The 23,614-nt window shown below is 40.5% G+C and overlaps 1 protein-coding gene across 1 annotated transcript in view; it reads left to right on the top strand.

Moving 5' to 3' along the window:
* Positions 1-23,614, top strand: part of LRMDA (leucine rich melanocyte differentiation associated) — a 1,038,159-nt gene that overhangs the window by 239,278 nt on the left and 775,267 nt on the right. The gene's annotated exons all lie outside the window — the stretch shown is intronic.

The following is a 23,614-nucleotide window of genomic DNA, read 5'->3' as shown; positions in this document are numbered from 1 at the left end:
CGGCATGTGGAAATTGACTTCCCTTGATTTAAGCTGCTGTGTCTTTTCATTTTGTTGTTTTGGGAGCTTTTACTTTTATTGAAAGACAATTTATAACTAAATGCTCCCAACAGTGACTGGCATTAGGGTAGGAGGAATTTCAGAGAGCCAAGTTCTGGTTCTATAAAATGTGTTGATGCTTGCTATATTGGGTAATAAGTTATTCAAATAAAAACATTAGCAAAGGGTTTGCATTTCAGAGCAGTATTTAGTAGAGGTACAGCAGACTCTGTAGAGTTTGACAAAATACCCTGACATATTTTAGAAAGGTAATTAGGTATGAAGTACATCCATAATAATTTAAGTCAGTTATAGTGTGTACCTGAAATATGCATTATTGTCTCACATTATTTTCTTAGTAGGATTCTGGGACTTTTTCAATTCAACAATAACCACCTTTCAGCTTTCTTGTACTGTTGCAAATGTATGTAATATGTATTAGCAGAATTCCATGTTTATATTTAAAAAAAGACCTTTAAACAATGATATTATCGTATTAAATGATTGCATTATTATTTCTGACTCAGACCTTTTGTTAAGTTAACCCATTTTAAGCCCTTGAGTCCCAACATATCTCAAATGATGTTTTAAAAATTAATCTTGGACAGTGGCATGCTTTAAGAATCTGTCATGGTGCAGTACTGCCCTCCCCCATCCCCCAAAGGTTCCTGATGACCATCTGTTGACCTTGGGATGAGCCCCAATTTAGGGAGCTAGTTCTTTTTCAGGGGTAGTGAGAGAGTCTTGGTCTCTTGTGGGCCATATGGGACCATTTTTCATACTTTTCTACAAGATATTGGGAAGGTGTTACCTTTTCTTTTCTGCTGTCTGGAAACTAGTAATCGGAAGCAGCATGTGCAGTGGAAAGACGAGCAGGACTGAGTGCCACTGCCAGCCCCAAGAGGAACTCCGTGTCATGGGCAAGTTCCTTACCTTTCTGGGCTTCAGTTTTCCCATCTGTAAACTGAACTGATTTACTGGGCTGGTTGTGCCTTTAAGGGAGCAATGAGAGAGGAGAGAGGACAGGAAATACACGGAGAATAAATTAAGACCTTAAATTCAAACCGTGGCAACTAAAGGGTTTCTGTAAGAAAACTGCATAGATATGAATCCTAAAGAGAATGTCTTTACCTAGATGATAGAAGGAGAACTATTGAGGGCTGGAGAAAGTCTAATCGTCTCATGAATTTGTTGTTGCTGAATGAGTTAAAGTATCAATGCAAGCACTTCGCACAGAACAAGACACCCAATGTTATTTTCTCTTTTCCTTCTTTTAACAAAAGGACGGAGTCTCCAGTTGTCTTCTAGTAACAAAACCCCAATCTACAAAGTATCAGCAAGTTATTTGAGTTGGAATGTTTATGAACAAAGTTGAGGTATTACTCTTCAACTTGCGAGTTTGTCTTCTAAGTTCGGGGAGTAAGATACAGAAAGGAGAGAGATCCCAGGATTGGAAGTCTTACGCTGAGTGAGGAAAGGGACTGAGGGCTTGGGATAGTTATAGGACATCCTTTTCTCTATTTTTTCATCTCGTTTCCTTGCCCAATCTCCAGCTGTCCTCAACAGCTTGCTTTTGAAATGGTTCTTTGGAACATTAAATTGGTGGTAGCAAGCAAGATCTTATAAGGGGCTACAGGAGGGACTCCAAACCCTCAAACATTGAAGCCTGGAGTTTTCTCAGTAGAAGTGAGTTACCTAGGAATACTGGGGGAGGGGCTGAGTGATGTCAGCAGCAAGACTGGAAGCATGCATGGGTGATGGTCAAGTTCTGGCTGTCAGGATAGGTGGTGGCGTGTGGGGGATGACTAGAAAAGGAGGAGGGGAGTGGTCGAGGAGAGGAACATTTCAAAACAGACTTTATTCCATCTTTTGCCCACCATCTCACGGGAGGTCCCCACAGTGGAATCTTGGATGATAGGAAGCAGTGGGAGCCTAAAAATTCTTGGTGGCTGTAGGTTTTGCTCCCAGATTTCCAATTTTTAATTCGTTTAACTTCTTTACTTTAGAATTTTTAAAATTGTTTTATTATTTTTTTTATTATTTTTTTAAATTTTGCATCAGTTGTCTTTTTTTTTTTATTGCGGTAACATTGGTTTAAAATTCTGTTTTAAATTAAAAAAGTGTTGTGAAACAATCCTAGAAAGTTTGAATTAAAAAAGAATGAAAACAATTATCTATAATTCTACAACACTAGGACAACTATTATTACTTGTGTATATTCTTTGTCTTTTTCCAAAGGCATGTTGCTGCATAGTTAAAATGAGAGCCAAGTGTCCATTTCGTGTCCTGCTTTTTTCATGTTACATTAGATCATATGCATTTTGCCATGTTGCTTGTCTTTATAGTCATCATTTTTTGAAGACTGCCTACTATTCCATTAAACAAGCGTTCATATTTTAAAAAATAATTTAAAACATATTTTTAAACCCAACTATGGGCTATTTAGTTTGCTCCCATATTTTTTGCCATAATAACAGTGTGATGTATGTCTTCATGTGAACTTTCCATATTTTGGAATATTTCTTTAGGGATAGAGTCCCAGGTATAGAATTATTGGGCTGAGGAGACCCCGTTGTACTATATCAGTTACCCACTTATAGCCCAAAACCTCTTAAAAGTCTTAGGTATGTTTCTTCTAAGTTCTGGGCTATGTATTTGCTCCAGGCTCAAGTGATTTTCATAAGAAGCTTGTATCTCTTTGAGAATTTTGGATAATTTGAAGGCTCATGAGGAACTCAAGTCATGTGCATAATACCATTCACTTAACATTCTGCTTTAGAAGGTGATAGAAAATAAGGAAAAAGCAAACTCAAATGGGGACTGGCATCTGTTGGGCACCCAGAATATGTTAGGAACTCTCAAGCACGAGATCTCATTTAATCTCAAAAGAATCGTATGGATTGGGAATCACTAGCACTACTTTTCTTTTCCAGATGAGGAAACTGAAACTCAGCCACGTTAAGTGACCTGCCTAAGGTCATCCAACTTCTAGGAAGTCAGAATTTGAACTCAGGTCCATCTGACTGAAGCAGGTGCTTGCTCCACTCCACCGTGCACCCTTTGTCTAAAGAAGTGTGGGAAGGTGAAGCAGTGGTGGGAACCTCACTGTACTCTGAGACAAGCATAAAATGGTGGCCATTTCCCCTTTTAATATCAAAAACTCTTATTTTAACCACTGGGACTTAGGCCTTTGTAGTGATTCCTGTGCCTTTTGGCAGACCCATCTTGATGCAAGTCTCTCACATCACAAAATATTGTTTTGCTTTAATGCCAGGGGTGGTGGTGGGGATTTGTAGTGTGCTGGCTGAAAGGCAGCTGGCAGGATATTCAGAGGTTGTTAGGATGGGGTTTGTGTGTGTGGGGACCTCTAGGGGAGCTGGGGTCCAAACCCCTTGGGCCCTATCAGATTTTACTGTCTCCCCCTGTGCTTTCTTGAAGGCAGTGAAGGAACTGGAGATGTGTCAGACAGGGAGAAGAGATAGCCTTGCTCAGAAAGCCAATTTGGAAACCACTGTAAGTGTACAGCCCACCCAGACAGAATGATGCTCCAGAAGAACTGTTCAGGGCCCTTAGAGAAACCCTCCACCTGAGCAGTCAGGAACAAAAGGAAAATGGGGATGTTCAAGGTTAAGGGACAATTTGAAGGTCATAATACCCATGAATGCCAGGCAGATTTAGAAGTAGGGTTCTCTCTCATCCCTATATTGAAGAATCCATGAGAGATGCACACGAGAGGAGGTTACCATGCCGCCAAGCAGGGGAACACAGGAATCGCTCTGTGACTCAGCCTTCCTCTTGCCTTGGCCCTGGTTGACACTGTCTCCTCTCCTTGGGGGCTGTGAGAGAGCTGGAGTTACTACATAGGGATGATGGTTTTCCACCACTTGCTTGGGTCTTAAATAAGGCAGGAAGGTGGTGGATAGGGTGGTGAGGGGCTGGGAGAGAGGTGGCCACTGGGGTTTGGGTCTCTATGACCCTCCCCCTTTGCCTGCTAGTACTACATTTAAACCCAAGCCTGGTATTTCTCCCCGTTAGGGCTGGGGACAAGGAATTGGGGTCGGGCTTTTTTCTCCTCACTGACGATTAGGACATGTTAACCCACATTCATTCCCATTTTGCCCCCTCTCTGTCAGGATTATTTAAATGTTTATCCTTCCTTCTGTCTTGACCTTTCTTGTTCAGTCCTAGTTCCCGGGTCCCACTTGTTTTGTGTTTCATGAGCTTAGCAAACCGTGGCCTCCAATTCCCTCATTCTAGTGTTTTCACTTAAGATGAGGAGTGATGAGCCAAAGGTTTCAGGCTCAATCCTTGAGCAAAGGGCCGCTCTGACAGGGATTATTATTTATTTGTCATCTTGGATGTAATAAGCTGTAGGTACAGCTTCGAGAGCCCTTGATTTATTGCGCTGTCTGCTGCCACTAGCGGGACGTCTGCTCCACCGTGCAGGATGAATACCACACTGTCAGCTTCGTCGATCTGTCTCCACCACTGCTCGCTCTCTCATAACACATTCCCATTTCATGCCAGAATACATAAACAATCTTTCATTATTTTGATGCCTTTTTCATATTTGTTCTTTACAGAACATAAAGTTTGAATTTATGGGTTTCCTTTACATTATTTCAACACACTCCACCATTTTCCGGGTTTGTGGTTTAACTCTCAGAAATTGGCTGCCAGGTGATTTAGTTATTTTGGCTTTCTAGTTTTATAGTTATTTAATATCGCAATGCCAGATACTGAGAAAATGGAGTGCATGGGAGGTGAGGGATTTGCAGTTTATGCTGTTGTCATCAAAGCAATGTGATCATGGGGGTGAGGCATGGGGGTTAAAAACAAGGCACAGGATATGGGAGACCATTTGCTTATTTAAAAAAAAATCCCATCTCAAAAATATTATTTCAGTGATTGGCCAGCCCAGGTCCTTGATAGAGCTAGAAAGCAAAAAGGGAGCATCTCACAACTGTTTGGGATTAGCGAGGTTTTCTAAATTGGTGGTCAAACACTCCACCCTGCTTTTCTGCTTTTCACACAGAGCAGCTCTCAGCACTGCTTATTTTCACCTGTGCTTTCTCTTCTCTGCCTTTTGCATTTATCACCTCCCCCCCACACCCGCAACCAGATTTTTGCTTCTGTGTTTCAGAGGCTTGGCCATATGGCCTAAATTTAAAGAATTTTCCTGTTTTTACATTTAGTTCCCTTCATTGGTAAAAGAGCTTGTATTTGAAGGCATTTGCTTAGAAACAGGAAGTTGCTGCTGCTTTTTCCCTGGTAGGAGGACAGGCTTGGGAAACGAATCATATACCTGCTTCTGTATTCACTTATGTGCATCGTCCTATTTGCATGGATTTCCCCCCCCATCTTAATCTTTCATCTTAGATTTCATCATCTTATTTTTAACAAACATAACAATTATGTGCATTCGCTAAATTGGGCACCTTAATCTTTTTGGTTAAAAAAAAGTTCTCTCCCACTTATTTTCCTTGAAATTAAATTCTCAGAGAGATAGCAGTAGAAGTCATAGAGTAGATTGAATTGATAATACCAATACTGGTGATAAGGACTTAACATATGTGCATGCGAGTATGGTGTGTGTGTGTGTCTGTGTGTGTCTTCATCTGCTTATAGGATATAGGTCAGTCCATGGAGGAGCCTGGTGAATTTCGCTTCTCTTGGTCGTTCCTGACAAATATAAACCATTGACAGGTGAGTTCATATTCCAGTCAAGGCTAATTAATTGTGTAGAAGTCATGATGTTTGGGAAGTTAAAGGCCTTCTCAGTGATAGTGCTAATTTGGGTTCTGTGGCTATAATTCCAGCTCCTTTGGGGGAAGGTCTCTTGCTCACATGCTTAATTGCGTGTGTATGTTCTTGCCCTTCCACTCAGCCCTTTGAGAAGAAGGGGTTCCAGGTGAGAGATGCTCTGCTGTTGGAAAGTTATTTTGAACCACCCTCTCCTTCCTGAAAGACATTAATGAATGTGGATTTGAATGCCATAAATGCAAGATAATTTTGTCACTCCTCGCTTCCCTTGGCTGCCTTCATTAGAGAAATAGGGAATTTGCTTAGCTCACATTGCACTGTACAGGCCTGTTGTGGCTGGAAGGGAACCCTAGTTAATTAATATGAGAAGTTTGTTTTGTGTCCCTGGTAAAAAGACGGTGTAGGTTGGTGTTGTCAGCAGAAGCTGCTTGTCACTTTGACCTGTTCTGTTAAGTGTTTGATGTGTTTTCTCAGAGTAATCTGTGAATAACATTATAGCTCAGCCAGAAGAGAAACCGAGGGAGCAATAGCAGAATTAATATCTGGGAGCGTTGATAATTATATATTAGAATCTAATTTTTAGCACAGAAAATGTGTTAATGACAGAGAGGAAAACAAAAACCACTAGCTTCTCCCAGCAGGCCCCAAAGTGTCATTTATTATTTCTCAGCTGGATATCTATCAAGTTTATGGGTTAATTTTTCTGTAGACTGTTATTTATGGGTTTTTGTTTGTTTTCAGCCATCATTACTAACAATACGGTTAATAGCAATCATTTGTTATCCAGCACTAGGCGTGATGCCTCAGATGAGAGCACTGAACTGAGAATACTCATTTGGTAGCTGAATAAGGCCCTGACAGGGCCCATTTATAACAAGCTCATTCTATAATGTCCATCCTATTAATAAAATTTTGTTGCTGTCTAATTAGAGATGTCTGATGTGTATAGTAGCACTGCAGAAGAGACTGTTTGCTGCTGCCTTTTTTGTTTCTTCCCCTGGTCTCTTTTGCCACAGCCAAAGCCCATCTGGGCCTGTCGGTTCGAGAAACAAAAGGAATGAGGAACGAGCTGTGGGTGAAGGTTCTGGATTAGATGTGTGGTAACAGCGCAGTGGAGACTGAAAAACAGGGAGGTCTGGCTGGCTTTCCGGTCGTCCTCTTTTCTCTTCATGCTGTGGTTTTACCTGCCCCTGTTAGTAATTAGAAGTTAGCCTCCCAAATCCTCAGCGATAGGAGGTGTGACCACAGGATACTGTGACTGATTTCCTAACAAACCTACCAAAACTTAAATATCCAAGCAAGAGCTTAGCTCTGCAAAGTAATTGCCTTGAAAAGCAGCACTTTTATTCCAAAGTCACAATCATTACTCAGAGCCTTCTGGAAACTTCTCTAGGTTTGTTTGCAGAGACAGTCTGTTTCATTCAATAAAAAAGTCAATAGTCTCCCAAGTAAGAATTTCGGATGATATGTTAAAACATCAATCTCAGTATCTTGTGGTTGTGCTTTGGGTAGAGAAATGGATTCAATTTAGTCATTTTTATCCCAGTGGATCTTTCATGCTTTTTTCTTTAATTAGAAAGAAACTTTGGAGCTAAGTGACGTGAAGCACCCATCTTTTGGACAAAGTTGAAATTTCAACAACTACTTTTAAATCCTGATGCCCTTACTTAGCAGTGGTATGATTTGGGGAAAGTTACTGAATTGCTGGGCCTCAGCTTTCTCAGTTGCAAAAAGCAGATACCAATCCCTGGAGAATGGATTGTTGCAAGGATCAAATAACATGCATGAAAAAGCTTTGCAGGTAGTAAGACCTCCCAAATGCTAGTTACAATTATCACTAGTTGCAAGTCACTGTTGTTTTTTTAGAACCTATACAGAAAAACCTACCCCACTGAGCTACTTTATTTTAAAATCATTTTAAGCATAGTTGTATAAATAGTTTTACTACTTTTATCCCTCATATTCCAAGTGAAATTTTGTTTTCCACTCTAAGAATAAAATTTAAAGAAATGTGGAGCATTAAAAAGTTTTTATCATTCTGTTTATGGCTTATTTGTGAAGTTTGCCCTGTTTAGGGGGAAAAAAGAGGAGTTTAGAATTCAGGGAAGAAATATTTTGTTAATTCAGTGGGTGCTCAGAATTATACAGCTTTGAATTAAGAGCACACAATCAGGCAATACACCGAAGAATGTTTTAAAATAGTTTTGTTGCTAGGTAACTATTTTCCTCTTTAGTAAGCTTTTTTCCCCCCACCCTGTGAAATGTTTTGCAAATGATCTTTTGAATAAAAATGATCATCTAATATTTTTTTCCCAGCTAGTTTGATTTTGAAGGAAAAACTTAAAAAAAAAATATAGCACTACAAAATTTGCATCCTAAGGTGGCGATGAAAGTGCTGTGTAGAGTTGGGCTTGCACAGGCCTGGGTAGTCTTGTTTTTTCTCCTAAACTGCACTTGACTACAGCTTATCAACCCTTAATTAGTGCTACATTTTCTCCCTGTGATTTCTATTGATGTGTGGTACAGGAAGCTGGATTGAGCCTCCACCTGACTGGTGTGCAAATTGTTCTGGAAAATTCAGCAAACATCTCTCTCCATTATCTACTCCCCTCCCCCCATCTCCCCCCCCCCTTCGTTTCTCTCTCCTTGTGTCTTTCTCTCTTCCATTCCCTTCAATAGAAAAGGTGAGAAGCAGGACGATAGGAATCAGGTTGAGTATTAGTGTTTTTGCTGGCCTGTGCAATAGAAAACGACAAGCGGCCGACAGGGCCCTCCGTCAGCAGATCGGGAAACAGGGAGGCGGAGGCGGGCGGGGGCTCCCCCGCGGCCTCAGGATGGCTGCAGCGCGATTGTGAGAGCCGCGATGAAGTCAGCACTGACAAAGTGAGGGGATTGATGGATGGACAAAGCGGGGAACTGGATGTGAGAATGGATGAGGGCAGAGGGGGAATTTAACACAGACAAACAGAATGAAAGACAGAGAAGAATTGCCTGCTAAAGTATGCCCGCCCTTAGCTCCCACAGCAATTTACTTACTGCTAACTGAACACCCAAGGATTGTTTGCATCTTTGCAGGTTTTCCTAACGCCACAGTAGAGGGAAGCTTGCAGATTCCAGCGAGTGTGTGCCTGGCTTTCTCTTTCAACCTCCCCCTACCCCTCCAACGACATTCTCTCACACTCATTTAATTCAAACTGAGCGGCTGATTATTTCCAATAAGTTCACACAGTGTTTCTGCAGAATAAATTTTCTTCCCCTGCCAGTATTTTAATATTTCCACTAAATTTACCTTAATCAGTTATTGTTGCCTTAGAGTAGTAAATAATAATATTTACCTGCTTCTTTTGAGAATGATGTTTCTAGGAGATCTATTGTTGCTTTATGAAGGCCTGTGATAGAGATAATAATGTGTGCCTCCTTTGTGCAGGAAAAACTTAATGGCTTTCTACCTTTATCAGGTCTGTATGTATTAATGAATGACTCAATATTTAATGCGTGTAACATTTTACTCTAAGGTAGCAAATATGCTCTAACCCAAACACCAAAAATGTTATATTAGGCCAAGAAAGAATTTAAGAAGGTAGATCTCGCGTTGTGTTCTTACCGCAGTAAAATCAAGTTAGGGGGGAAAAAAAAAAAAGAGGAGAGAGAAAAAGGTGAATCTTTTATTTGCCCCTAAGAAAAATGTATAGTATTACACATGTTACAATAGGTTTAGTATTTACAGAAGAGTCATTTCAGAAAATAAGAGTCTGTGGTGAAAAAGCTATTTGAGTTTTCTTTTAAATATCATACAGTCAGTGATTGTATGAAGCGATAGAAGGTAAATCAAATTATTATAATTGAATACTAAACTTAAATGTATGTTTTAGGATTTGTTTCCTTGTATGAATAAAGTGATTTTTCTGAGACCAGTTGATTTAGGAGACTTGGATAAGAATTACTGTTATTAAAATTCCGAAAGAGAGACCTAAACACACACACACACATGAATTGTTGGGAGAGTGAAAAGGTAACTTATCCCCAACTTAATACTATCCAGCCGTAAGTACGGTAGTTTCAAAATGAGCCACTATATTTTCGATACATTCAAGGAACCTGGGACCTTATGAAGCTTGGGAAGTCTCTTTCTCATTTTGGAATACATTGAAGGTTACTTTGTATTTCAGAATTGATGCTGATTTTTTTTTGTGTGTGTGTGGAAGATCAGCCCTGAGCTAACATCCATGTTAATCCGCCTCTTTTTGCTGAGGAAGACCGGCTCTGAGCTAACATCTATGGCAGATCCTCCTCCTTTTTTTCCCCCAAAGCCCCAGTAGATAGTTGTATGTCATAGTTGCACATCCTTCTAGTTGCTGTACGTGGGACGCGGCCTCAGCATAGCCGGAGAAGTGGTGCGGCGGTGCGCTCCCGGGATCCGAACCCTGGCCGTCAGTAGTGGATCGTGCGCACTTAACCGCTAAGCCACGGGGCCGGCCCCAGAATTGATGCTGATTGGTCTAATATTTCCTTTATCTACTTTCCATCCAAAAATAAAGTTTGTTTTTTCCTTCTGACTCTTCCTTCCCTCCCCTCCCTCCCTCCTTCCCTTCCTTCCTCCCTCTCCCCTCGAAGAAATGGCCTGGAAAGACAAAGAGTCTGAATTTTTTTGCTCTATATTATATAAAAGACTTTTTTTTGAGTGTGCTGGTTTACATGTCCACACACCTGGTTTTTAGGCAGATATCTTTCTTGTGACATACCTCCAGAGTGCATTTATTTCTCTCTTCAGATTCTGTAAAGACTCTATGTCTGAAGTAGCAAGAGAGTTCTAAGAAATTTTGGCCCTTGAAGGCCTCCAGAATGCAATATCAGCTGCTTTCACAATTAAAGCAAGGTCTTGGGAGAAGGGATGTTGGCTTGCTAGAAATGATAAATGGGAGTCAAAAAAATTAAATTAATAGGTTTTCCATTGCATGGAGATCCATAAGACATATTTTCAGGTACGGCATAGATTATCTATCACTCCAACGATGTTCAAAAGTGGATTTGTCCTCGTGCTCACAGCCACATTTGTTGTGCAGACTAAAGGCTGTGGCAGCCTGGAAGCCTGCCACTCTCAAGTGCATGTCCAGCATCATTTTGGGGTAATGTGAGTTCAGAGCTGGTTAACTGCTTGCATATTATATTGTATATTAATCCTGGCATTGAATGATTTTTCAAAGGTTGAAAAATTTGACAACTGATAATATTAAGTTTACTAAAGCTGGCTCACATGTGGCCCAGAGATACAGCTCAGTGTAATAGGTCACAGAGAGTTCTGACCCTTTTTGAAATATGGAAACTTGGGGTCTCTGAGGCAACTCGGAGAAACTTTTGGGCAAAGGGTGGATCCCTGATTTATGGAGGCAGGTCAAGTTGTACTGGTTTCTTTTCACTTTTATTGAGAGATGTTTTTAGCTTGCATGGTCTTCACATCTTATTTACCAGCATATCTCATAAGGATGTGTTTCCCAGAAGCTGAGTACAGGTGCTGAGCCCCATCTCCTCAGAGATTCTGATAAGGTAAGATGGAGTGAGGTCCACGCTGAGTAATTTATATTTGTTATTTTAAAAGCGCTCAGGAGGATTCTGACAGGTAGCCAAGAGAGGTTACACCTTTTCACTTCTGTGTTCATTTGGAGTCCATTTGGATATTTCTGGTGCATCCCTCCATATCTTTTGGACTTTTGAGCCTTTAATAAACAAAAGAAGGTTCACTTCAGTATTGTTCTATGCCTTTCAGTTTAGTTCAATCTTTTTTTCTTATTATAAATACAATATATGTTCACTGTAGAGAGTTTGAAAAAAATAAAAAATTCTGAAGAAAAAAATTATCTGTAATCCTACCACCCAGAGATTACCACTGTTAATATTTTGTTGTGTATCTTTCCAGTCTTTAAAAAATACATATACACATTTTAGAAAACTAGGATCAGTCTGTAATCTTATTTTGCAATATTTGCATGTATCAGTATGTATCTTGAGCATATTCTCATGTCATTAATAATTCTTCTGAAATGTTTAGTGCAGGCACAGGGTATTTGGTCAAGTTTTCTTTGCCAGTCTCTTATTGTTGGGCAATATATTGGGCATTTAGACTACTTACATTTTTGCCTATATAAACATAACTGTGATGAACTTTGATCTAATTGGCAATTGATATTATTTTGATTATTTTTTAAATTAAAGTGCCTTTTCTCCCTCCCTCCCTTCCATCCTTCAATCCATCCATCCATCCATCCATTCCTGGTTTATGAACACTTGATTTATCATGGTTTCAGAAGACCAGGGTCTGCCCCATATGACTAACTGCTTCCTAGAGCCATAGGGAGTATAAATTATTCATTAAATCACAGCAGTCTTTCACTATTATTAGTACTATTAGTATCATGATCATCTACTTTAGAACTATTATATCTCAGTGCTAGAAAAGACATCTGCAAAGATTAAGCCATCTAGTAGCGAAGGAACCATTGTTGGGGATAAGCAAGAGGCTTGGAGGGTGAAGATCTTGGCAGCAGCCGCTAGGATCAGAGCAGTCCCACTTTTAGGATTGCACATCAGCTTTTTTCCTCTTTTTTTTTTGTAAAGTTCTACAGCTATATAGTTGATCTAGTCTAACTCCATTCCTCTCATAGATGAGGATACTAAGGCTTAGAAATGTCCAGTGACTGACATCTTTCACAATTCTCTGTCCTCTGGAATTTTTTATTTCCCTTTACTAGCAGCTCCACTTTTGTGCTCAATTCCATCAGTGAGCTCAGACCCCTGAAAGAAGGATAAGGAGGCTTTCTCTCGTTCAGTTGAGCCTTATTCCACTTTTTTGGGTCTGAAAGAGTGATCTGTTTGTGTTTATTAGTGGAGAGTTTAAAATTCATTTGCCATTCATTTTCCCCAAACACCCAGTAATATAGCAAATATCAAAAAATCGCCAACTGGAGAATGATCTGCTGTGATTTTGGTACTGCTTTATTATCAAATAGTGACTATCTATACCAGTGCACATTCTATTGGTCCATTACTGGATAGGTCAAAATATCTCTGGGACTCAGTTTCTTCAGTTACAAAAGTAAGTGTTGAGTGTGTCAAGATCTATGAGTACTTACAGCTGTAGCTGGGGTTCAAGAAAAACACTGTGAAAGGAGTAACGTAAGTTTTGCGATTGAAAGTACTATTAGGAGATCACATGGGGTTTGGATCATCAGGGCAGCCTTCATGAAAGAAGTGGAATTTGAGCTGGCCCTTAAAGACAGAATTTAAATAAGCAGAGGGAAGGTGGGGAGAACATTCCAGGAGGGGGATAGTGTGAGCAAAAAGATGGGGGCAGGAAAATAGAGAAGAGTAAGGAGATCTGTTTTGCTGGCGTGGCAAACATAGAGAACTAAGACTAAGGTGGGATATACCAATAAATTCCATTTCTTTTTTCATTCATTCTGCAAATATTTGAGTGTCTATTATGTGCTTCAAGGAACTTATATTTTAGAATGGGAAGACAGATGGTAAACAATTAAATACACACACAAATATGGTGCTGGTAAGAGCTGTCAAGAAAACTGAAGTAGAGAGTAGAGAATGATGAGGGTAAGTGTGCAGCTCTATGAGATGGAGTAGTCAGAGACGGTCTCTTGCATAACTTAACATTAGAGCAGAGACCTCAGTGATATGAAGAAGGAAGCCATGGAGACACTGGAAAAAGTAGAGGGAACGGTAAGTACAAAATCCTGAGATAGGAATGGCACTATTCTGTGGCAGACACATTGGTTGCCTACCCAATAACCACCTTAGTCCCCTCTTGTGCTTGCTCTCAGAGCTCTGTTCATGTAATTAATCCTTCATGTCATTGCAAGACCTTCATGACCTTCATGTCATGGAAAGTACTTCCTCCCCAGTCTCAGAGAGTGAACCATGATTGGTCTAAGCCAGTCATAGCAACTCTCTTCCCCTTTCCTGTGATTGGTTTGTCTACATAGGCATGTGATTCTATTATGGCCAATGGTCATGAGGTGTCATCTGCTGTATGGTGGGGCTTCTGGGAAAAGTTTCCTCTGTAATAAAGAGAGAACCTTCACTGAATGTGGTTGTGTCTAATGTGATACCTGGAACTGCAGCAGCAATCTTTCTCCCATGAGGAGAGGTTTTGAATTGAGTGTGGGAGAGCAGAAAGATGGGAAGCACTTGGGTCCTTGGTGATACGATGGACTGGTGAATTAACCATGGAAAGCATCTTACCTTGAACTTCTTTTGTTGTTGTATACTAAACCCATATTGTTTAAGCTACTTTTAGTTGAGTATTCTGTTACTTGCAATCTAAAGCATCCTAAAGGGTATAGAAATCTTGGAACAAGTGTTCTTTGTCCAATGTACTTCATTTAAGATCTACTCAAGTGTTACCTTGTCTGAAAGACCCTTTCTGACTCCCTATGTATGACAGGACAAAGGCAGAACTACAATTCTTAGCTTGATTATAAGTTTTGCATACACTTAGGTTCAAACTAGTGGGTGACCTCAGTCTGTATTCTGTGTATGGGAAAGGAGACCACAGGGGTTCCACAGTGCTGTTGGACTGAGTTCCCCTCCCCTGCTGTCTCCCCACATGACTGTTGCTCAGGTCCATCTTCATAAGGGTGATTTCATGAGCCTATTTGCTCCACATAAAAGGTGAGTGACTCTGTTTATAATAAATCTCACTGTGGTGTGCATGCTATCATTCCCTTCATTTGACCTTGGTGGAACACGCTGATGGGGCAGTGAAAAGTATGATATGAAAAATGAGTGAGCAGAGCAAAGTGAGCAGTGAATCGGTCTTGTGTGTGATTAGCTGTGAAAAATCTCACCAACATGGCTTAGAGTACCCTTTTTCTTTTCTCCCTGTTGCCATCCCCTCCTTTTCTCTCCATACTACCTTAGCCACCCTACAAGTGAGCTTTCCCAAACCTGACGGGCTTGTCCCCACGAGCAGGCATCAGATGCTTATAGGGCTTCCTGGATTGTGAGCTCTGGGGTGAGGGAAAGTGGGCTCAGAGGAGGAGAATCTTTTTTGTTGGGGTGGGTGGGGGGGAGCGGCTAATGGAGCTCAGCTGAAGCCTTAGGGAGTCTCCTCCAGGGGCACGTTGAGAAGACATGAGTGTGACAGAGTGACTTTGTAGGCATTGTAAATCTGCAATTATACCTGAGGACTCAGTGATTCGTAGTTGAGGTCTCCATCAGCTCCATTTGCAGAGTCAAGCCCTATAAAAACAGGGCGATGGGATGGTAAATCAAGCTTCCTGGGGAATCGTGGGATCTTGCTGCAGAAGGCTTGAGTGCATAAAACGGAAACTTGCCTTTAACGGTGTGGCTCTTATTGCCATGCTGCAGAGGCCACCTTGGTGGCACTTGGAGGTGCTTTTGGAAGAGAATTCCCTGCTGCAGTTGATCTCTTCTAGGGATGCTCTGTTTCGATGTCCTCTGCATGACCTCTATGGGCTAGGAGGCAAGGGAGGTGATGAGTGGCTGGAGATGCCTCATCTGGCTAACCCGACCAGACGACTTCAGTTAACTCTACAATCTCACTGCAAGGACCTTCAGATGTTGCCATTCTGCCCTTCCAAACAGAGGACAGGCTCGTCTTAAGGACTAGCAGAGGGTAGAGTGTTCATGGAAATGGGCACCTGCTAGCACTTCCTCTCGTGGGGATTATGGAAGTGTCCTTCCTTCGTTGTTTAGTTCCTCCACCACTGAGTAAAACTTCAGTACTTCAGATATTTGGGGCCGAGATTCATCCTACCTATTGGACAAAAAATTAATTTTTAGATTTTAAAAATGTTTTCTTGGGGCCGGCCCGGTGGCGCAAGCTGTTAAGAGCACGTGCTCCTCTGCGACGGCCCGGGGTTCGCCGGTTGGGATCCCGGGTGCGCACCAAGGCACCACTTGGCAGGCCATGCTGTGGCGGCGTCCCATATAAAGTGGAGGAAGATGGGCATGGATGTTAGCCCAGGGCCAGTCTTCCTCAGCAAAAAGGAGGAGGATTGGCAGATGTTAGCTCAGGGCTGATCTTCCTCACAAAATAAATAAATAAATGAATGAATGAATGAATGAATGAATGTTTTATTGTCTCAAAAGGTAGTTCCCAGCTAGTGAAGGAGAGATTCTTAGAGGATGTGTTAAATTAACTTAAAAGAATACATTATAATTAGCTTTTCAATTTTTTCCTGTATAAATGGACAAGTTTTTCCCAATGTGGTCAAACATGACCCTGCAATTTTACTTACACCATGTATTATGTGTCAGTTGTTGCCACAACAATGCTGCTCTTGATGAAACACCCAACACCTAGTGGCACTCAATGAGGAACAGTTATTTCCACACTCACAGGTTTGCAAATTGTCTAGGGAAACTCTGCTTCACGTTGTGGTTCTGTGCGTTGGTTGGGCTGCTCTCCTCCATGTGCCTCTGTTTTGTCTGGAACCAATGGACTGCCCAGACAAGCTCTTCTCATTTCAGGTGTCAGAGGCTTGCAGAGAGGTAATGGAAATATGTGCTGCCTTAAGGCTTAGACTCAGAACTGGCCCAGGGTCACTGCAGTTCACGTTTCATGGGCCTAATGAAGTATTGTAGCCAAAGTCCATCATCAGGGGGTTATGGATAGATACTCCAGTGGTAGGAACTACAAAATTGCATGGCAGAGGGCATAGGTACAGGGAAGGTGAAGAATTGAGAACAATCTTGCAATGCACCATTATTTGTTTATTTAGTCAACATGTAATTTATTAAGCTCTTTTCATGAGCCTCGTTTGCTTCTCCATCAGAAATAGGACAAAGTTAAACTTCAATCTTTTTCAAAACTTCCAGTGTTTTAGGTGAATTAGTAAGGTTTTACTGTAAAAATAGAGTAGGTATTTAGTAGAAGTATACAAAAAATTTAAAGTGGAATTTAGAAACGTGAGAACAATATGTCGTTGAGAATCATTGTGTGCTCTTTGTTACTGTAGCCATATTAACAGTCATGTTTATGAGTGGATGTTGCAGACAAAAAGGCTAATAAGTATCTCAAAGAGGACAAATATCTCAGTCAATAACCATTTGTTCCTATCCTGGGTCTTGGTTGTTAATTTTGGTTATGTGACTGACTTGAGCTTGTAGAATAAGGGGAAGCAGGTTAACAAGTCATCAGAAAGAGCACTAAGAGAATAAACAGAGAAAGATTAGCGTAAATTTTCATTTGGCTTTCATTTCCCCAAAGGTACAGTCATACAGCAAACGTTACAAGATTGACAACTGGGTAATAGATGCATAACGTGTCCAAACAGTTAAGCTGTTCTTCAATTAACACTCAGCCCTGTAATGCCATCTAGACCACTGAGTTTAAGAAGGATGTAAGAAATTTGGCAAAAGTCCAGAGGAACTGTGGAGATAATAATAATTTGCAAAATGATATATGTGAAGAGTTTTATGGGGTTGGCATTATTTACCTAGAGAAGAGAAGCTTGAAGGATATTCTTCCAGTGTCCTGGGTGGTTTTATGTGAGAAGGTAACCAGCTGCTCTCCTTCTTAACCAGGAAGTGAATAAAAAGAAAAAGGTTGACAGATCAGCATTTGCAAATTAAGTTACACCTGCAGGAGAACCCCTTTCACTTGTTAAGTTTTGTAACTGACCCAGGGTTTTTTCCCAGTTGTGGAGTAGGGAATTTAATTCTTAACTTTTAAATGGGAAAGAAGCTCTTGCTCTTACAGGTAGTCATGTATTGTTCTCCTTGGAGGCAGGGAGTCGGAACCTTTCTAAAAACCTATTTCTGGATGTTGAGGGAGAAAGTAGGGTTGTGCACAGCATTTTAGAATTGCTAGCTGAGGTAGTGAAGATGGTACCCCTTAGTCTGGTTCTATCTCCTTGTTTTCCTAGAATCTACTCAGTCTGGGTGGGTAGCCCATGGACTCTATTACAAAGTCTTTGGGAACTTTAATTTCCATGGGAAGGTCCACTTTCCCAATTAATTTGTAAGCTGGGTATGGTAGGAGATAATTTAAGGGTTTTGAAAGAGTTCTTTTCCCTGTATATTTTAATGTTGGATGGTTTATGTAAAGGCCTTATAAGTTAGAGGCTGGAGCCCAAAGAATCTTTGTGCATCTCAAGTACACATTTACAATGTCTTTCTTCCCTATTTAAAATAAAATTCAAAATTTAACAAGGAAAGTGGCAAATTCCTTGGATTGTTTTTCTAATTAACCCTGAATTACCATACATCATACTCTAAGATTGTTTTCCTAAATTTGCAGTAATATAGATTATTGAGTTTGTCTTATCATATAATCCAAAATTTGAGAAATCTGCAACAGTACATCAAACCTTAGTAAAATGTGAAAATTATACACATGGGAAGGAAGGAAAAGTAAGTAGGGTATACGACAGTGCAAAAAGGAGGCACTGTGGTGTTTTAAGGAGAGCATGAGTGCAGGAGACCTAGGATTTCATTTCTGCAGCACTGGTTGTGTGACCTTATGTGTGTCCCTTAACAACATGTCCTGGTTTTTCCATCTATGAAATAAAAGACTTGGATTAGGTCATCTCATGATTCTTTTTAATTCTAAAACTCTTTCATCCATGATCTGTGTTAAAGCTCTCTTGGAGAAGATATTTTGTTTTCTTATGCTCATTCTGTGAATGGAAATACTCTCAAAGTATTGATCTTTATCCAGCTTAACTGGTGATCTTCAGGTTAGTTATGGGAAGTGCATTGACTCTGAATTCAGAGTCACCAATATCAGCATTTGGACCACCTCTCCCACTCCTGTGCTCTCAGCCCATGTGACTAATTAATTATGGCGTCTTTTCCTGTTGAGCCAAAACTCTGCCCCAGAATCCTTCTCATCACAGCCTGCCACTACCAGGGTACCAGAGTTGGCTCTCAAGATGAAACCTGTTTACTCTTCTTGCCCACTGTGTGTAGACCCCTGAAGATGTGGGGAGGATGGGGTAGGGGGCGCAGTGGGATCTAAGAGAAATAGATGACTACCTGAAAGAGCTTCTAGTCTAAAGAAACAGCCAAGGAAGCATGAGAAACCATGGGGGGAAGTCATCATGGGCAGGAGTTAGTTTGGATTTTCAGCAAGATGTTTCTAATCACTAGTATAGCCCTGTTTTAACTATGCAGTCTCATCTTGTGGGTACAGAGAATGCTGTGGAAGATAGGTTGAAGTGATTTAATATTTGACTTTTCAACAAATACATATTTGAAAGTCAGTAGTCTTTTGCACAACCATTTTGTGTTGGCTCTGATCTGAGGCTGTTTGTAAATTACAGTATATGACATTAGCCTTTGAACCTAATAGTTTCAAAGCCATCCAAGCTTTGGGACTTGTCATTTAGTGCCCAGGATGGCTCTCTGCTCTGAGCATCTTTAAGGACCGGGCTGGGGGTGGGTGGGGATAAGAGTAATTTTGTATTTGATGACACAGAGAAGGAAATAGTTTTTATGTATGTATATATACGTTATAAGCAGTATGTGTAATTTCTGTGTATTTTATAAGGCATTTATTATTCTTTATGCTCTATTTGAAATTTATGGGAAGAATGTGGCAAAGGAGAAAAATATATTAAGATTTGGGGTTTCATTGTATTCATAAAAAGCTGTTGTCAAATCCCTTGACTTTTTACAATGAAAGAAAATGTCCCTGGTGATGGAGTATCAGGGTTTCTGGATGAATTCTTCCAGTGGAACCTGGATCTTTAGAATGCAAGCAGCACTGCTGAGGCTCTGGGCTCATCTTTCTGTTCCCCAGCTCAGCTCAGTTATGCACAAAGGTCCTTTTCTAGGTGACATATCATGTTGTATTCCAAAGTACACTTTCTTTTAATTTACAACTTAATTTTCAACCTAATTCAGAAGATTGATACTATAATGCTATTTGCAGAAGTATTGAAATGTCAGTAAGTTTTATTGTAGTAATAAAGAGTATTCCATATATCACACACTCTATAGGGATCCTTGCTTTTTGCATAGATCTTCATAGCAACAACCAGTGGCTAAATGCTGGCAATCATTAATTTTTAAAGAAGACATGGTTATGACGAGTTGAGGAATTAAGGCTAGTGGTGAAGAATGAACTTTAATTTTTTGACACTTTTTTTTTGGTTGCATACTAAGATGAGGCGACAGCAAGATTATAAAAAATGGCCCAAATCCCAGGTTCCTAATACTTAAAATGCTGTCTGCTCGTAAAAAGATTTCAGTTAGGGAGAGGCCATCTTTGAGCTCCTTGTAACAAATGGGTATCAGTGGCCCATGAAATAATCAATGCCACTAATCCATCCTAGGGCCTGCCAATATGTTAATGGCCCTGGTGCATCGTTATTGCTACAAGACCATAAATCATTCTGGGACCAGAATGCATCGCTGTCGAGGCCTCAAACCCCTCGCCTGGAATAAAATGCTGTCTCCTAACAATTAATGTCCAAACATTTTGCAGCTTTGTTGCCTTGATTGTTTTCAGATGCTAAAAAAGTAAGTAGGATAGATTGTAAATCAATAAAACTATAAGACAAAGTGTTTTAATAATAGGAAGGTTCAGAGTAAATCATAGTTCTGTGTTTATTATTGCTTTTGGGGTTATAAATAAAGAGTTACTTTCTACTACCCAGCAAGGCTACCTAGTTAACATGGGGGTACCAAGTCCAGGGCTAACCTGTCTGAATGGGGTTTCCTTCTCTAATGCTACCCTGAGAAGGAAACTGGGCCAACTGGAGGCACAAACCTGACTTCTGCATTGTAGGGCAGTGTTTAGTATATAGTGGATCTGCTTTGGAGCCAGTTCAATAAGGGAGTTTCCTGTTGGAAATAGCGAAAGTAGCTCAGCATAAAATGGTTTTTTTGGCAGCATAAGGCTTCCAATAGCCGGTAAAATGAGATTTCAGTGTGTGGTTATTTATTTGGCTATGGTGACATAGGTGAGGGGATAATTTTAAAATAGCATCTAAGTTGGTTTGGGGTGTCTAGGAGCCTTTACTCAAATTTCTTTCCATTAAGTTATATGACATGGGAGGTTGACTTGGACCATGCAAATGCATGTGTTGAACTGTAGGCAAACCTAAGAAGATCTCATTTAGGAAACAGAGTTGCATCCGATTGATCTGATTCCCTTTGGTCGGTGTCAGTTTAGTCCAGTATCGAAGGTGTGAGAAACACGATGGGAAGTCATTAACTCCACTTGTATAGACAAAGTTTATTTGTGCCCATTATGGTGTTACTTGTTCTACACCTATACTTTCCGCATGAGCTTCTCTGCGTTAACGTAGGGTAGATGTTCACCCTGGAGAGGTGGGCTTGGCATTCACTTGGGAGCAACAAACCAAAAGGAAACAGCTTGAGGATTTTGCCATGAACTAGCTGGTGAGCTGTTACTCAGTCTGGATTCCCACTGTGAATGGAATTGGGGACATTTAACCCTGGCTGAGACCGTTTGCCATGCCAGGTTAAATGCCTTCATGAACCAAGAAAGTAAACAACCAAACGGAAACAGAACAGAATGTGGGGTCCTGGATACTTTTAGTACTTTAGTTAGAGTATGATGTTGAAAAGACACCATGTTCCCACACCAGCACCACGAATTGTCACACTCTCAACACACGTTCAGTGACTGTCATGTAGCAGGAGAGGGAAGAAGCTCTTGACCTCTGACAGGACACCCTTTCTTGTAGCTCTATCTTCCTGGTGCCTAGCTCTGATGGGTGTTTGTAGTTTATTTTGGTGCTCAGGAAATAGCACAGGAAAACGCCAGAAAAACAGTGGCTCCATATAGACAGAAAGACAATTAAAACTGATATGACTCTTAACAGAAGTGGCAAGAGCAGGCAGGATGGAAGTAATTTATTCAACGAATTGTCCAAATACATAAAATTGCACTGATGTATGGTGTAGCAGTGGGACAGTGGAAAATTTGATAGTTGTTTCCGTTGTATGAATTACTCAGACAGGATGCCTTTGTGAAGTATGGGGGTTTGTTTAATGTTCTGACAACAATTTAGATCCTGTTATGGTTATTGCAGTGTAATGCCGTAGTAAAAATTGAACATGACACACCAGCAATTTATTATTTGTGTGTTTTTTAACCTTGAGTATCGGATTGTTTGTCCAAGCATATCCTTTGATTTGCTATGGAATTTATTGTTGATAAAAACAATCAGATTTCCATTAGAAGCAAAAAAATTATTTTATTTTTTTTGCCATGAACCATAGATTTAGGGGAAAAAATTCAAAGTAGGCTACAAGACTTATGACAGGTAGACTCATGACATTATATGGTAATTCAGCATGAAAGAATAATTGTGACACTCTACTTGGTTGTGGAGTATAATCGTGCTGTGAGGTTCAATTCACTGAAAGGCCAAATTATCTTCAACTACATTAGTCTGACAACCTATAATGCTTTGCAGAGGCAATTTGTAGACGTTTCACGGAGTGCCAGCAAACAGGCCTCCCATTATGCCACCCATTAACAAATTTGTGTGGGGAAAAAAGTAACTTTTCCATTTTCCTGACTGTTTTCAAGCTTTGCAACATAATAAATATCTAATAGTAGTATTTGCATTGCCATTTACTCTCTTAGTTTTAAAATTTATCTGAGGTATGGGAGGAGAGATTTATCTCTTCAGCTGTGCAGCCTGTGAAATATTGATATTTTCTTTGACTTGAACAACAGCATGGTGCAGTGGAGAGAGCATGGCATTTGGAGGCAAGAGGCTTGGACTGTGGTCAAAATCCATCCCTAGACCTTTCTCTTGCCAGTTTTTGTAACCTTTTTCACTTTGGATCTCAGTTGTCCCATCTCTAAATTGGGGATTAGAATACTCTCATCTAAGGATCTCTGTGTGAGGATTAAGATAAGTGGTTCTTAGTCTTGTTCCTAGACACTGGGAAGACAGTTAATTTGAAGTTCAGGAGTAGGGGAGCATCGGCCATTTTTGTACTGCTAGTTTTAGGGAATGGAGCCACAGGATGGGCAAGTGTGAGGCTCTCTGAGCCCTGTGATTGGGGTAGAATTTCCTTCTGAGTGTGCGTTGCTTGATTGCACCTGTCTATAGATGCCTGTCTCCAGAACAGAAGCCAGGGCTATGCCAAAATAGATGGTTTTACTTTTATCATCTCAAACATGGAATAAGCACATCTTCTTTTTTTAAAGAATGAAAGAGCTACTCCTATGCTATAGAAATTTAGGGACACAGCATATTTGATGAACTTTTTAAAAAAACATTACTCATAAATCATGTCAGATGAGTCCTAAAAATGTTGGTTGTGTATGCAGGTGTTTCTGCATGTGGGGATGTACAGAGCTGTCTGGCTCAATGTCCTAAATATCTAATAGGGTTTTTCCATTTTCACCTGGATTTTGGGAACTGGGAGAATCGAGGATCCTTTCTTCTAAAGGCCAGTGCCACTTTTATCTTTGTTCTTTCAATTTATTCCTGTGATCCACTGCTCATTTCCTGAGGTGGGCACTGCTGGATTAAAATGAGACTTAAAGGAATGATAGTTTTGCAAAGAAAGGCTGGGACAGCAGAAATGGCCTGAGGGGCCCTCCTCTTTGTCTCCTTTAACTCAAGGGGTTTCGGAAGAATGAATGGGCCTAGGAATCAATCAATCTCTCCATCTCGAGTAATTGGTTTATAATTTATGATTTTATGAATCATCAAACTTCCTACACCATTTCTGAGTAGGGGTGTGTAAATCATTGTGTCACACAGTGGTGTTATGCCAGGCCATTAGGCCTCATACCTGCTGCTTTCAGAGGAGGTCATGGCTTTTCTTAAGGATAGATTTG

Source organism: Ceratotherium simum, chromosome 6 (genome assembly GCF_057802395.1).
Source record: "Ceratotherium simum simum isolate JZ-2026a chromosome 6, ASM5780239v1, whole genome shotgun sequence".
NCBI lineage: Eukaryota > Metazoa > Chordata > Mammalia > Perissodactyla > Rhinocerotidae > Ceratotherium > Ceratotherium simum.
The sequence above is the reverse complement of the archived record's forward strand: the minus strand, read 5'-3'. Positions and strand labels throughout refer to the sequence as shown.